The following is an 11,010-nucleotide window of genomic DNA, read 5'->3' as shown; positions in this document are numbered from 1 at the left end:
GCAACACATGGGTTAGCTACCTGTAAAGAAATTAGGATCTATGCGATTTTGCTTTGTTCTCTGTTTTTGTTTTGTTGATTGTTTATTTCGTTTTAGTGGGTCTCCGAGGACAGAACTAGTGGCTGCTGTGGATCTGTGGGGCATCCATCTAACAGCAAACTCTTCTTTTGTGTTTGAGCCAGAGGTTTCTAAATATATTGTAGGATGTATTTGACTATGCTCTTGTCAATGTTGTAGAGACATGTAGGAGTGAAGAATGGTCACTTTCCACCGGGCATTCTTCAGTTCTAATGAAAGCAATTCCAGAGCTAAATACTTTGAGAGCGCGTCTTCCAGAACTCAAACGTGTTCTAGCAATAACCATTGTGGAACGCGGCATCGTAGAGCTGAGCATTCTGGGACGACGCTGATCACAGTCTTTAGCTCTCTCTGTCGTAGTGAGCTAAAAGTAGAGCACTCACTCTCTGGGTCTTTGCACATCCAAGTCTCCTTTATGCTAAAACGAAGGAACGTCATCGACAATGCAGGCAATTCTTCGGAAACAGATAGGTTACACACTTCTGTCCTGTTCCTTTAATTGACCAATCGGAGGAGCTCTCCCCCAGCCAGCTACAAACGAGGCAAATGTTTTATTTTATTTTTCTTGGTCCAGTATGGAAGCACACACACATAATATGGATGATTCTGTTCCAGTCGGGCAGTTCATTGGTTAGTAGACCACTGTGGAGGCTAGACATTGACGGTGGCAGGTTGTCATGGTAACCCCTTGTCCCCCCTCCCCCTCCCCCCCCCACCTCCCCCCCCCCAACACCCCTTTTCCAGTCAAAATTATTTGATGGAAGAGCAAATTTGGCAGGGGTTTGGTTGGCATGAAGATAAAAGTGGGGCGGGGAAAGTGACAGACTATGCAAACTATGCAGCTTAGAAATAAGAGAGACACCTTGTCCAACCCCCCTTACCTTTCCCCACCAAAAGTAGCCAATAACAAACAAGGACTCATGTGAAGTAGGAAGGAAGCAAAAAAAGAATCAATGCGCGTCATTCTCTCGCTATCGTACACAGACTTCAGGACTATTCATAAACAAGAGATTATATCAAAAAGTAATTACATTAACGGATAGGATATTGGTAAACTCTAGATAATGTGAAAAATACAAAATAGATCGAAAAAAAAACTTGAAATGCTGGCTTGTCCTGGTCCCCGAGTATCACGATGAAACTGGTGTCATTGGGTTTTGTTTTCCTTTTGGTTTCACTTTCATTTTCCTCCAGGAAGGTTTACTTTGTTTCCCTGGCTCTGTGGTTTAGTGGTGCTGCTGTTTTTTAGTGCACGCGTGACGTGTTCCTGTGACGTAACCGTCTGCCATAATTACGTAGAAGCGTGTTGTAGTAGCTATGGTTTCGATACGTTTGCCTGTACGTTTCCCTTGCTATCACAACCCTCTGCCCCTCCCCCCTCAGTCCTCGCCCTTCCCCCTCTCAACCCCTACCCTTAAACACACACAGCCCTCTCATCTCTTTCCGTGTGTGTGTGTGTGTGTGTGTGTGTGTGTGTGTGTGTGTGTGTGTGTGTGTGTGTGTGTGTGTGTGTGTGTGTGTGTGTGTGTGTGTGTGTGTGTTCAAACACTGGACTTGAATACACACCATATAAATGCCTGAGATTTCCAGGTGCTACCAAAATGGCCGTTGGGTGGGGACAGGGAAAATTACCTCGTCGCAGGGTGTCTTCTCATTGGTGGATTCTCTCTCTGAAAGTATCACTAAATGGCGCTCATTCAGTCACATGTATGCACATTAGAAACCCACACGTATTCACAAACACTACACAAACGCACCACTGCGGACATGTAATGATCCATGATGCTTCATACAAAAACAACATCTCTCTCATACTAATCGAGTGTTTGTTAAGATAGTAATGGGTGTACCACATAGACCTCATAGAGACTTAAAGCAAGGGTAACATAATGAGAACATTTAACAAAACTGCAAATATGGCTACGTTGGTAAGAGTGTCGATTCGGTTGACTTTTAGGGCAAAATCAGTTTAAAGCATATTTCTTTCCCCAAAATTGTGCTGTCGAACAGTGTGTCTGAATACTGTTAGTGTCCATGCAGATATGTTGCAAAGGGCAGCGCATTGCTATCAGTGTAGCAGGTTCTATGATGCCGAGCCAACTCCTATTATTACGTGTACCTGCCCTGCACCTTTACACCACTCTACATGCTCTACTGCACTGTCAATTGTATTATTTATTTCCACGTTGGTATTGTTACACTGGACACAAAAAAACACGATGATACTTAGGTTTCACCAACACTACCGTGTAGGGTTACTGTAGACGGCAAAGTGCTGTTCTTTTTTTTGCATCAATGGGTAAATACTGTAAGCATGGTGTGGATTTTCAGCTAATGTTGACCCAAAACCGCCGTCAACTTCTTCCCTGCCTGCAAGGCAAACTCACATGAGGATGAAAATGTGTGTGTGTGTGTGTGTGTGTGTGTGTGTGTGTGTGTGTGTGTGTGTGTGTGTGTGTGTGTGTGTGTGTGTGTGTGTGTGTGTGTGTGCGCGTGTGTGTGTGTGTGTGTGTGTGTGTGTGTGTGTGTGTGCACGCACGCATTTGTGCGTGTGAGTGTTTGCGCTTTTACACATGCGTGAGCTAAGGTGTTATGACAGTTTGGGGCCACCAACGTGCTAGCATGGTTCCGTCTTAGAAAGCTACACTTTGCCCACCGTGCCCCCTTACCACCAACCATCACCTACACACTCAAACACACACAAACACACACTACAACACAGTCAAATACAATACGATCTAATGATTATATAGTGCACCTTGAGCATGCACGCCTGCATTGTTCTCTGCGCTCAACGTTAAAGCAATAAAAACTGGTTTTGCTTTAGACTTGCTTTAATGAGGGAAGGTCCCCAGATAGACTTCTTCGACCCATTATCTCCCGTGTGTGTCAATCGGAAAATCCACTCTTAGCTATGAATAAGATGTGCTATGTCACCGTTACAATACTCCTGGCTGTCCCTGCAAGGAATAGGTTTGATCAAGTAGTATGTGTTTGTCCACTACGTTTTTGGTTGAGGTTGTTGTAGAAATAGAAACAGAGGTGTAGTTGTTTGTATTAGCGGTGAAAGGCCAAGGCTTTTTATTTGCTGTCCGATTCATCTGTAAGGAGGCGCAGAGGGGCAGATGATGTTTTTTTTAATATATTTTATGTATTTATTTATTTGTTGAGTTTCTTAAACCAAAACTTACTTATGAATTCAGACCAAAACCAAAGGATAGTAAGCTTAGTTAGTCCTCCAAACAGTAAAATTCCACTAGATTTTTATCCAAGAGAAATTATCTTAAAACTTTGTACTATTGATTGCTGATGTTGCTTGCTGTGTGGCATTACTAGGATGCTTGGTAACAAGCTGTCATGCTTTTTATAAGTTAGAGTTTCCTATACCGACATGAACCAGCCAATACAGGACTTCTATCTCACTTACCTATTGGCTGCTTCAGCACACACGTTCACTTATAAATACTCAACGTTGATCCTTTTTCTGTTGTAACTTAAATGATACTTAAGCGTATTATTGTTTTGTTTTAAGTGTATTAACCACAACTAAACAGAACACACACTGGACTATCTAGCAACATGTACCTTAGAAGTTGTTAGGCTTAAAATAAAATTACATGGAAGAGGGGTTATGACAACAGTTAAAATGCTTTTAAGGTGACCCACACTTGAGGAGGTCAGCGAGAAACAAACTCAGTTTCCAACTCTGACATCACCACTGACCTCACTACGCTTCATGTTTTGTACGCATAATCAGTCTGTTTTTAAAGTTGTCGGGCCGGCAGTTGCCATGGTGATTTTCTTTTGGTCAAAGTAGTCTCTGCTGTGGTAAGGGATGGACGGCGCTGGTGTTGTCAAGGGGTCTGGTTTGTGGTAATGTGTGAATGGATGGATATCTTAGTCAAAAGATGTGTTTAATATAAAATAAAGGGACCCCAAATGAGGACTCCCCATCCATTTCAGCACTGGCCAGCATGTTTGTTTTTTAAAGATGCTTCTGTAGATAAACTGTGCTTTGGTGTGTGTGTGTGTGTGTGTGTGTGTGTGTGTGTGTGTGTGTGCGTGCGTGCGTGCGTGTGTGTGTGTGTGTGTGTGTGTTTAGCTTTTGTGCTGCAGATAAAAGTGTATTTTAAGCGGGCATTTAATTTTGTGTTCAGGCGTATTTATTTTGTAAGTTAAGTGATTAAGCTAATATGGCAAATTATCGCCTTCAAAGGCACTATTTTTCCCCATTTTAAATTTTTTTAACTGAATACAACATTAAATGACATTAAATGGACGTTGCAGGAAGTATGTCAAAACCACGTGTCTGTACAATGGCTTTCAGGCCCCTCCAAGATCCCCCTCTTCCTGTTGGTGTTGTAGCTGTTGATTGGTGGACGATAATGATGAGGCGAGGAAGCCCGCCCACTTTTTTCCCACCGGGCCCCGCCCCCTTCCGTTGTGTGTACTAATAATATAAAGGCATGCAAATCTTTGAGCTTTGTGGAGTTTGCATGGTGACGTCTTTTGTTCTTCTACTTTCTGCTCCCCCTCCTTCAACCACCCCCCCACCCCCACCCCATACCCCTTACTTGACCCCTAGACACCCAAGCCATGTTGTGCACTTTATCGCTGGTCTGAAGCCCCTCCCCCCCCCCTACCAAGCTTCTCCACCTGCAGCCAACTCAAGATGCTCTCATGCAGTTGAGTCTCTGGTTCGGACAGTCGCTGGTTCACACGGTCTTCAGTTGGAAATGTGTCCACGCGGTTACAGCGCAGAAGGCTTCCTCACTGCGGGACAGGGAGCGTCCGAGAGAGGGGGTCCTTTGTTAAGGCTGTCGGTTTATTTCTTTATTCCGCTGTATAGTCATCCATCTTTGGATGGTCTGAGGCCAGGGGATGTAATATCCCGACCCCCCCCCCCCCCCCCCCGCCCCCTTGCCCCCCCGATCACGCGCCCCTTCCGCCAAAACGCCCCCCCCCACCCCCCCTCACTAGGAAATGGTAGTTAATGGTAGTTCTTTTGAATCGTTTATGAGTCGTTTGTTTCCGTGGCTACAGTGTACCGTGTGTTTGTAGTGAGAAACTCGCCCTTCCTATTTTGGAAAACGTTTTGGTTCTTCTTCCGATTGGCGGGAAAAAAACCTAAAACTTGTAGAGCTCCTTTTTTTTTTACCCAGCATGCCCTTCCCCTCCTCCTGCCCCCGCCCCCACTCTTCCTGCCCCACCCCCCCGCGCCCCGCCCCATCCCCCCCTTCCCCCCCCCACCACCCCGCCCCCTTATCCTCCGTGGTATAAAGATTGGTATCTAGATGTGTGTATGCGCAAGCGCACGTCACCAGTTGCGTGAGCATGTACGAGCAGCGCAAGTTGTTTCTGTGTGTTTGTCTGTTTGTTTGTTTTGGTTTTTCCTTATGATGGGAGAAAAAAATGTCAGAAAGGAACAGATGCAATGAGAATATACATATTTACTGAGGCTATTATTATTACTGGCATTCTATTTATTATGGAAAAAAAACTACTGAAAAGCAACTGCTCTTTGCTTCCCCCCCACCCCCCCACCCCCCCACCCCCTACCACCCTTAACCCCCACGCAATTGAATAAATGTTCACCGTTAATATGAAAGAGCACAACGCGAGTGGAGTTTACACTTAGTTTACAATCACAAATGTAGGAAACATAAGCGCTAATCGTAGCTAAATAATAAAGCTAACTGAAACCTTGCCCCTCACCTGCCATTTAGTTCACTAGTAGGCCTATGTGGGTCTGTCGGCCAGGCGATCCAGCTTCGAGAAACGCATTGATAAATAGATTAAATAGATTTATTACGACCACCACACTCTGATAACCACACACGTGTCATCGTTTTTTTTCTCGACGAGGCGAATCAAACGATTTGAGTCACGCCGCGGTTTACGGTAACGACTCGTACACACTCCTCTTCCTGGCTGACTTAACTTTTGTGAGACAATGGTGGTGCTTTACCCTGGTTATTATTATCGACACAAAATTAGTTTTGTATAATTCTTATACTTACCATATGATTCTGACGATGATTATTGCTATTGTGTTCTGTACAACCTATCTACCGGTCTCCATGTTCACACTCCAGTAGCGATAGCCTTGCTGTAGGTTTGGGGGCGTGGCTCACCACTCCGCACCACACCACACCACACCGCTCACCACCAGTCCAGACGCCCTGTCTTTCAGCAGACAGAATCTCTGCTGCGACTCTCTGAAACTAACCACAGTTTCAGAAACAAAAAGCAGACAATACAACACTACACTTGTGACATCACTCGATTCAATACGCATATGATTTAGATAACGTGCCGGTATATAATTCAGATGGTGAAGCGTTGAACTCCTACAAACCTAACGGCATTGTTCTGTGTGTGTGTGAGTGAAGACTGTGGCCTTGTCAACTGAAATCACATATGTAGGGAACAATAACATGTATATATATAATATATATATATATATATATATATATATATATATACGTATATATATATATAAAAAATATATATTTACCTGTATGTATGTGGCTGTGTAGCCATTTTGCTTAAATCAACTGTGTATCAATTAAATCATTTTTGGTCAGAGCGTTGTATAAAACACGGAGGAACAAAAATGGTTGGGGAGCACAACCGCACATTCTTAAACTCAGACTACTCCACTTAAAGCAGGAGTGTAAGTTGTCTACAGCAATCTTAAGCGGGAACCGGACATGACGGGTGTTCTGTCCTGACCCGCTGGTTAATCACACACCATTCCTCCAATCACATTCAAGTCTGCAGTCAGGGAAGAAAGTTGTTCTGCTCGCCCATCATTTTGATCTTCCACACAGAACGATATTAAAAAACCAAAACCTGTTTAGTACCTCGCTCTGGAAGGAAATATTTTATTTTATTATGTTTTTATTTATTTCAATGTGACCTGCTTCCTGGGCAGCCACGGCCATGACTACATGTCTATAGGGGTGTACGCTGATGATGTTGATGTATTTATTTATGTATTTATTATTCACTGCCCAGGTCCATCTGCCCCATCGACCCCTCCCCCTTCCTTCTCCTCCTCTTATTCTCTGCTCTCTCCAGTAACTGAGACAGTATTTGTTTTGTATCAGTGTTTCTTTGTCACCAGTAGGAGGGGTGGTGGGAGGGGCCAAGGGAAGGGATGTGATCATAGACCACGCCCACACGGTCTCCATCATAGCCAAAAGGAGTCACACACACTAAATAACCAGTACATACATTGTCATTACTATCATTATTATTATAATTATCGTTATTATTATTATTATTAGTATTGTTGCTATTATTGTTATTATTACAATATATGACAAAGAAAAATGCAGTACAACTATAAAAACCCGGCGGGAGAAAGACAGAGCTTCACGCAAAGTGATAAAACGTAATCAAAAACTTTCAAAACGGGAGGTTGTGATGATTCTATAATAGCAATGATTTAAAGAAACACAGAGGGTTATGTTATCATTAATAATAGTAGTAATATTGAATATTGAATGCTCGCAATTTTGTCAAAACTGAAACTGGATTCTTTGTGTTATGTAATTATTGTAAATAACTTCAAAGAGAGAAAAAATGACTTGCATGTCTATGTATAAATCTACTGATATCTCTATTCCTGTCAAAGTTGACAAGTTGCTCCACCTCTGTCCTTTTTCAACTGTATCGCTAGTATCCTTTGCTTTTTTTTCTCTCTTCTCTTTCACCCCCCCCCCCCCCCCCCCCCCCCCCCCACCTCCCCCCAGTCGCCCCCCACCACCACCACCTCCACTCCCAACCCCTGAAAGTCGAGTGGTGGTGGACGCCCCCCCCGGCCGTTCCCCGCGCCCTTTACTTTGAGGCACACCTGGGTGGGGGCCCGGGGGGATCAAGAGAGAGAGCACAGCTTACAACGTCGTCGTCTGCCATTCCATGCTCAGAACCTGCATTGACTACAACCAGTTCCAAAAGATCCCCTATTTAGGCCCATTGGCTATTTCGAGAAGATAATCAAACATACATTATGTTTAAATATAGATATTAGATACCACTGTGGCTCAACGACTATAGAAGGCCCAGGAGTTTTTTAGTTCTATTATGCTATTTGATTCATATCAAAAGAAACACAAGGAGATTATTGCCCATGCAGGCTTTATAGTTAACCCTTGTCCGGCCATACAATGAAAAAAGAACCAATGAAACAGGTGCAGTTGTGTGCATGCAATGTAGACGCCTCCTGAGCCACACACCGCCCCCCCCTCCTTGCCATTACTCCAGATCCAGAGCCCCGCCCACTGGCTCCTCTGATGAAAGTGCTTCCCTCCATATAATGAAACCGAGTCCCCAAGGGGCTAACAGTACACCTCGCCTGACCACCACCACCGTGCACGCTCTCTCTCTTCCCCCCCCCCCCCCCCCCCGGCCGTCTCCGCCCAGGGCCGCCCACGACCCCCCGCCCTCGCTCTGTCTGTCTTGTCTGCTTGTCTATCCTGTTCGCTGGTCTCCTCTCCTTCTCTCAACGCATCTCTCTCCAGCCACACTGTCCTGAGAGTCAACTCACGCTCTCTTGTCGGTGGGGGGCACAAGTATAGTCCTTTTTACAAGACACCATATACCTTTTAACGATATTGATATGGATCCAGGATTCCACCAGGGGCCTCCTGAGGGTGGGAGGGGGCCCTAGCCTTACACACTAGGCTGTAGTGACAGTGAGTGCAATACACACAGGGTTTTCTGACGACAGAGGACAGAACAACACACAGCCTTTCCTCAGTGCGCCGGCTCTCTCTCCTGTACTGGACGACTCAAGAGGGCATCCATCTTGAAGCACCCGTGGTCAAAAAAACCACCTTCCTGTTCCCCTCAGTAACGCGGCGACGCCCGAGAGGAGGTCACCCTATAGACGCTACGGACAAGGGGGGGGGGGGGGGGGGGGGGGGGGGGGGGGGGGGGGGGGTGGGGGGTGGTGGGAGGAATGTGTGAACAGGCAGTAAAGTAAGATTGTGCAAGCCCCCCCAATCACCCACCCGGCATTTTGTGTTGCCGTATTAAGAGTAGGGGGTGAGAGGAGGGGAGGAGGGGTGAGGGCGTGTGAGGGGAAGGGAGAAGGTGATGCAACGGAGACAAGAGGCATAAAAAGACACTAAATATCCAAAAACAGCAGCGACAACAACAACATAAAAAAAACGAAACAAAAAAAAAGGAGGACAGGGCGATGGCTTCTTGGCCGCAACTTTGACCGGAAAATGCAACTTGTGTCCCGTTTTTGTGTGTGTGTGTATGTGTGCGTAGCGTAATGTAAAAGCGATCTGTCCCCCCCCCCCCCCACCCCCCCAACACCCCCCACCCCCTCCCCAACCTGCCCCCACCCCCATTTCCCCCTAATCCCCCCAAACCCCCCCCCTCCTCTCTCGTACTGCTGTTGGCTGTTCTGTTTAGTTCATGTGACGTGCCAGTATCCCCATGCCCTGCCCCCTTCTCGATATCTCCCCCCCCCCTCCTCCTTCCCCTCTTTCTCTCTCGCTCTCCCCCCTCTCTTGATCTCTCTCTCTCTATATCTCCCTCTCTCTCTCTATCTCTCTTTCAATCCCTTCTCCTCCTCCTCTCTTTCTCTCTCTCTCTATCTCTCTTCATGGATCTTTAAGATGACAACTCTATGCAGATGCTGTCTTTTATAAGTGTGTCAAATTTTAATTTAAAACAAAAACCTAAAAAAAAAAAATAAAAACAACCCCGACAGACATATTGAAATGATAACAAAAAACGAATAAAGAAAAGGATTGTTCAGTGTAGCCTGCAGCTTGGCCAATCGTCATTGCTTTGTGTCCATTATTGCTCTCTGTGGATTTGCCTACCCGTCTAAAGGGATTATACATTCAAAAGACTTCGGGCAGTTCTGTAAGTAGCGTTGGATATGTAGAATTCTTCATTCTATAACCCCTTTAAAATATGTGAATTTAAAATGTTTTACTTGTAGGCCTATTATTTATTTATTTAAAAGGTGTGGTTGTGTAGGATTTAGCAACATCTAGCGATAAGGTGGCAGATTGTAAGCAACGGAATACCACCCCCCATTGCCCTCCCCTCTCCCATTCCAATGATGTAGGAGAAGCTACTGGGCCTGCACTGGTCTATACAGTGCCAGTAGGTATTTTAAATTATGTCATCATCGACAGCATTAAGTAGCCAAGTGTGATTTATAATTTTAAACCCATTATAGTTTTTAGTAATTCAGTCTGTAAAACTATAGTTCATAGCTTACAAATAAGATAGCAATTATGATTATAAATGTATGTGTCCTCACTAGAGCCATTTGCCCCTGCTGGGCTACTGTAGAAACATTGCGGTGCCTGGCTAAACAACTCATTCTTAGGTTTCGAAAACACAACTACGGGTATTCTTATTCTCATAGGACTATACACTAATTAATACAGAAATATGACTATAATGTAAATGATGCTACAATGTCTGTTTGGCTAGATGCCACTAAATTATACACATCTTTAATATATTGCATTAATTTTGTATGAGGCCGACATACAAGGTAGGTTTAGGCTGGCATTAATATAACATATCACAATACTTGACCCCTTCAAACCTGCCCACAATTATTATTCATATTCAACATTCTTATTTAACCTTGCCTTTTGCATCAGTGCATTGCTAGAAATGCTTTGAATTTGAAGTCGTTTTGTACTAAAGGCCTAGTATTTCCTACGATTCAGCAGATGTTTAACTTACATAAAGCTGGTTAAGGAGCAGGTATGGGGGTATACAGGTTAGGCTGCACACCTTGGGGATCTAACTCTGTAACTTTCGGCTGGGAGTTGAACACTATAGCCACCTGACAATCCTGCACTCTTTTCGTCCTCTTCTCCAGCCAACAAGAAGGTAGGCCTACACTCACACACTTTCTAAAGACACAGTTGAACAAACTAA

The 11,010-nt window shown here is 44.7% G+C and overlaps 1 protein-coding gene across 1 annotated transcript in view; it reads left to right on the top strand.

Moving 5' to 3' along the window:
• Positions 1-1,147, top strand: part of stx1b (syntaxin 1B) — a 23,490-nt gene extending 22,343 nt beyond the window's left edge. Inside the window, exon 9 of the mRNA XM_084469360.1 lies at positions 1-1,147. This exon is cut by the window's left edge and continues 584 nt beyond it. The gene's annotated coding sequence lies outside the window, so the exon portion shown is untranslated.
• The last annotated feature ends 9,863 nt before the right edge of the window (positions 1,148-11,010 follow it).

Source organism: Micromesistius poutassou, assembly GCF_964030765.1.
Source record: "Micromesistius poutassou genome assembly, chromosome: 1".
NCBI lineage: Eukaryota > Metazoa > Chordata > Actinopteri > Gadiformes > Gadidae > Micromesistius > Micromesistius poutassou.
Note: the sequence above shows the minus strand (reverse complement) of the source record. Positions and strands in the feature narration are given on the sequence as shown.